Below are 6,000 nucleotides of genomic sequence, written 5' to 3'. Positions count from 1 at the left end.
ACCAACCCTGGATTCATGTTATCATTTCACCCCTTATTTTCCCTTTGCCATTTTATTTTTTATCTTGATCATGATACCCTACTACTGCTACTGTCAGTAATTATGGCCAGCGTTTTAGCGGCTGTGAGGCTTACTAGATGCCAGGCACCTGTTGCAATGCTTCAAGTCTTTGTTGAAACCAAGCAAGGTACAAATAAAGAAACAAACACAACTGCCAGGTTCCCTCATCTCCCTTATGGTACCAACTTAAAGGGGTCATTTTAATATCTGAGGACATAAATCTTAGAGAAAGGCTGCATATCTTTGACTTCATAGTTCTGCTTATGAAGCTGTATTTGGAAATAAACAGACCTACAAAGCAAAACAAGAACCTCTCAGCAGTCAGAAGGCGTCAGTCAGGGAATTCCCTGGTGGTCCAGTGGTTAGGACTCTGTGCTTCCACGGCAGGGGGCCTGGGTTTGAGCGCTGGTCAGGGAGCTAAGATCCCGCAAGCTGCTCACCGTGGCCAAAAAAAGAAAAAGAAAAATGAGTCAAATTGAAGGAAACATATCAAATAAATAATAGTACAGTGGGTACCCAGATGTGGCAAAGGTGTTAAGTAGAACTTAGGAATCCCTGAGGTCAGACCCCCAGGCAAAGGTGAGGACAGTTATCTAGGAGACACTGTAGTCAGGGAAGGAAGGGGTAGGATTTAGCTGGATTTCGAAGGAGAGAAGCCCCAGTCTTAAAGCTGGGAAATCCAAGACTTCACAGTTGATCTGTGGCCTAGAACATGTTATCTGACTTGTTTGAAGTCTCATTCCCTTGTGAGTAAAAAGAGGATGATAATACTTGCCTCTCAAAGGTAGAAACAAATGCCTTCATGTGAATGAAAGTATAAGTTGTAAAATGCTTATTCAATGTGAGCTACTATCAGGGCCTAGATTTAAGTTGGCTGGTATTTGATCAGGACCCTGCAGACAGACCAGACTCAGCTACGTGGACAGGAGGAGGGGAAGTGCTTTAGAGCAGAGGGAGGGAGTCAAGGTTTGGTGAAAGGCCCAGAAGCAGGACAGCCCTTACTCTGTCAGGGGATGGGTGGGGTGGAGCCCTTGGTACGTGGGAGGGTGGGGATTACCTGTGAGGGAGGCAGAAAGGCTGCGTTCAGATAGGGCCAGGCCTCCGGGGCTTTGAACTTCACTGTGCTACAGGCATAGTTCTAGGTTCCTTAGGGGATGTCAATCAGGCTTCAAACTTTTGAGAGCTTCCCGATTTTTTTAAAAGAACTTTAATGTGTGTGACAATATAATACTCTCCTCCATCTGTCTTCAACCTCCTTTCCCTTTCCCTAGGCCCCAGTAGAGCATTTGTTCCCAGGGCTGATGGGAACCTCTCCAGAAGGTTAGTCCATGTGTCACATATGGATAGGAAATCAGTTGAATCGACCTAATTTGACTCGGATTAGTACAAACCTGAAAAGGAAATCAACTTTTTTTTAAATCTCACAATCTCCACTCGTAACCTTCCATTTAAAAAGTGGTTGTGGGCTTCCCTGGTGGCGCAGTGGTTGGGAGTCCGCCTGCCGATGCAGGGGTCGCGGGTTCGTGCCCCGGTCCAGGGGGATCTCACGTGCCCCGGTCCAGGGGGGTCTCACGTGCCGCGGAGCAGCTGGGACCGTGAGCCATGGCCGCTGGGCCTGCGCGTCCGGAGCCTGTGCTCCGCAACGGGAGAGGCCACAACAGTGAGAGGCCCGCGTACCACAAAAAAAAAAAAAAAAAGTGTTGTTGTTTTTTTTTCCTCTAAATTGGAAATCATCAAACAGAACAAAAGATTACAAAGCTAAGTCTTGCTCTTACTTCAGATTCTCAGTTCTCCTCCCCAGAAGTAACTCTTTCCAGGTACTTATGCAAACTCCCCAGAATAGTCAAGATATACACAAAAGTCACTCACAGAGTCGGACTCTTGTGGTTGGAGAACATCTGAGCGACCATGTCATTTTGCAGAGGTGGTAACTGAGGCCCTGAAAGCTTAGCGACTAGAGTTAGTTCAGATCATACCTTAATGCAAATATTTGGTTTCAAAACAGTATACAAAGATTTCATTTCTCTTCATTTGTATTATATATATATAATATACACACATATATATAATATACACATTTACTTAATATATAAGTTAATTTTATTTACACAATGATATATGTGGTCTTCAGTAGCTTAATCAAAGTTATTTTAACTTTATAAAAATAGAAAAGTTCCGTAATTTCCAAAAATTAAAAAAACAAACAAACCATCTCTGTTGAGGATGAGGACCATGGAGTCATTCTGAGGGCAAACACTGCAGTGCCTTTGGGGAGACCCATGGGCACCAGATGGGTGGGGAGAAGTAAAGGACAGTGGAAGCAGGACAGCTGTCTGGAAAGTCACTGTGGTAATTCAGGAATGAGAACCAGGAGGCTGCAGTGGCCTGGGGCAGGCGGATGGAAGAGCTGGATGGACTCAGCAGTGGTGCCATAGGCCTGAGGACCTACTGGCTAAGGGGTACAGAAGATGGACCCCCCCAGGCTTGGTATCACGTAGGGAAAAGGAGCCGGTGAATCTGGGATGAGGGCGAAGTGGACGGGTCTGTTCGGCAGATGGAGAGAAAGAGCTAAGGCTTTGAGGATGGGGCAGAGTTGGGCAGCTAACAGCTAAGGATTTGGAACTGACCACATGCAACAGGAGATTTCTGAGGAAGAGAATGTAAAGGAAGGACTTGGTTCTGAGCTCAGGGGACACGGTGGTCGGGAGGCACCAGGAGGGAAGGACTTGTTGTGACAAAGACTTAGGAGCCACCGTTGGCACTTGAGCAGTTCCTGAGTCTGGAATCTCAGACTCTCAGAGGTGGAAGGGACCCCCAGGTCCCCAGACCCAGCTCTTGTTCCGCATTTGAGAACCACGTTCCTGAATAGCAGCTCCCAATGTTCCCTGTGGGCACGCATATCTCCGCGGAAGAAGGCCCCATCCATTCCTGGTGGCAGCATCTGGCAGCCTTTCTGCCTGTGGTTAGACAGCTGTCCTGGTGACAAGGTGCCTGGGGTGGTGAGGTGAGTGGCCTCCTCCAGCTTCACCTTCCCAGTCCTTGCATCCTGCCCTGAGAGCGTCCCCATCCATACAGCAGGGGATTGGAGTGTCTAGTCGTGGCCCCAAGTCCTCCCAGATTACTCAGGACATTACCCAGATTTCCAGACTCCTGGCTCTCCTGCCCACCAGGCTGAGGGCTGTGCCCTCTGATGAGGAAGACTGAGGCAGACGTGGCTAGAGTTGGTCAGCTCCAAATTCTTGATCATCTCATTTAACCCTCCCGTCCCTTGGAAACCAAGGCTCATCCTCTTTCCAAAGAAGAGGAAGTTAAATCTCCAAGAGGCAAAGTGACTTGCCCAAGATCATCCTGGCAGTGAGGATGGAGCAGGGTTTGGATCAGGATCTACCTCCAGGACCTCACTGCCCTCAAAGCAACCTGGGCCTCGGGGCACAAGGCCCTGTATTAAGGGGCCATGTGGGAGGCTCGTGAGCTGTGACCAAGAAGAACGTGGCGGTGGGTTGTCCATGAAAGGCAGGGAGTCAATCCAATCCTCATCCTTCCAGGAATTCCCCTGCCAGGAGGGTCTCCTTCACGGCCACTGTGCCAGCTGACTATAGGCAACAGGACAGCACACTGTCGTCTATAGTCAGAGCGCCCTTTGCCTCCCTAGAAGCAGGACAGGAAACTTTCTGGAAAATGGCTTGGCCCATCCGGAGTGCCCTGCCCTTCCCTATTCCTCTCTCCAGCTTGTGGAGCAAGATGAGGAGAGAATGGCAGGGCTGAGAGGCTTACTCTGTGGTCCCAGAAACACACGCACACACACACACACACACACACACACACACACACACACACACACACACACGCAGCCAACCTGAGCCCTGATGGTTCTGAAGTCAGCATGCCTGGGTTTGAATCCATCTCTGTCACTAGTAAGCTGTGTACAAGTGACTTACTCTATCCTCAAATAATAATAATATTGGTTTCATGAGTTGTTTTGAAGGTTCATGGAGTTACTACATGTAAACCCTTGGAACAGTGCCCAGCATGTAGTGAATAATCAAAGGAACTACGTCAGCAGACATCATCCTATTTATTACTCTGAACCTGGTAGACACAGATCAAGGGGTACAGAATCAATAGCTACAGTTAAGTGGGTGCTGGAGCATCAACAGTGAAAGATGATTAACATACTGAAACCACCTTTCAGCCTCACAGTTGGGGAATACAAGAGGAGTGACAAGGATTGTGACAAACTGGAAAGCCTGTGCCCCTCTAAAGAAGGAAGCTACCGCCCAGCCAGTTGTTGCCATGTGAAAATTTGGGTGATGTTGCCACATCTTTGGATTTTCCAAAATTTGAATTTTTATGTGAAATGTACCAATTTTTAAATGTGGCAATTAATTCAGTTTTTAAAAAAACCCAAAACCTTGTAGGCCAAACTCAACTCTTCTGTGAGCCTCCAGGGTACAGCTTTCCTGTAGACTTACTGCCCCACGGCCAGGTCAGGCTTTTGCAGCCCTGGGAGGGCAGAAGAGAGCCTTGAGGGCCGGATCTGCCCACAAGCCTCTCTGATCCCAAGTCGGCCTCCTTCTCACCTGTCCCTCAGAGCAAAGGGGAGAGTGGGGATGTCTGGGAACGAATGTGATTGTGCAGTGGAGGCTCTGCCCAACTCTACCCCATCTGTCCAGCCTAGGGATTAATCCAGAAACAGATGGAAGAGGCAGAAGGATGACTTCATTCCACACACTGAGCACCTACTACCTGCCATTACTGTTCTAGGTGCAGTGGAGACAGCAGTGATTACAAGAAGCCAGGCCCCTGCCCTGATGGAGCAGATCTTAACCCCTGTGTGTGCGGGAGGGGAAGGCAGTGCCAGAGGTGATGCGTACTTCGGAGAAACAGAGCAGGGGAAGGGGGGCCAGGAGGAGCAAAGGCCCTGAGGCTTGACTGAGGTGTCAAAGGTGACAGAAGCCAAGGATAAGATGGAGATATGCCTGCTAGGGAAGGTGGAAGGAGACAGCTCTGATAAGGAGCAGAGGCAGGGCCAGCAGGGCCTCTTCTGCTGGTCACACTCTCTAAACCGCATATGTAGGCCCAGAGGAGTTGCCTCCCCTTAGCAATTTCTGACAGTTTGTTCCTCCCCTCACTCCCTCACATCTCTGGACAGATAGCCCTTTTCACATTCTCTTTGTGAATGTGATTTGTAATTCCTTTGTGTTTATCACACACACACAAACACACACAATCAAACCTCTTGAGTTCTCGAGGGTAGAGAGCCCAATTTTTGTTCAGCTCTGAGGTCTCCCTGCCGTTATGTTCCCCACAGTGCCCAGAAATAATAGGCTTCCATATACCAATGTGTTAAACTGAAATAATGGCATGGCTTAAGCACGTTCCCTCACTTCTCACACCTTAGTTTCCTCTCCTGTAAAATGGGGATAATCATTGATTGTGATGAGGAGGAAAAGAGAAAAAGGCTATAAAAATTGGGGGCCTAGATAACCTGGACTTGAGGCCACCAGGGTTTTTCTCTTGCTCTGAGTTGGGTGCCCCTGGAGCTACTGGGAAACGTTCTTGCCCTCCTCCCTCCTGCCACCACGGGGCCTCAGTTTCCTCCTCTGAGGGGAGCTAACTGGGGAAGAGGGGCCAGCACACACTTCCCAGTGAGGCTGGGGCTAGGGACACAGGGCTGCCACAAATCTCTCGTGGCTGCGCTGGTCCCCTCAGCCCAAATGCTTGTTGCTGTGACTTCTTATTTCACCTAAGCCATTTTTGGTCTGTAGGATGTTCCGTCTCCAGGTCTGTCCTGCCAGCCCTGGCTCCCACCCCATAATCCAGGCATCCAGGACCCATGCCTGGGTCTGAGTCCCAACAAAGGCAGGCCCCGGAGACCAGCAGCCAACAAATCTGAGATAGGGCTTTCTGGGAGCGGCAGGCGGAGCCCCTGTGAAATGG

Source organism: Delphinus delphis, chromosome 15, assembly GCF_949987515.2.
Source record: "Delphinus delphis chromosome 15, mDelDel1.2, whole genome shotgun sequence".
Lineage (NCBI taxonomy): Eukaryota > Metazoa > Chordata > Mammalia > Artiodactyla > Delphinidae > Delphinus > Delphinus delphis.
Note: the sequence above shows the minus strand (reverse complement) of the source record.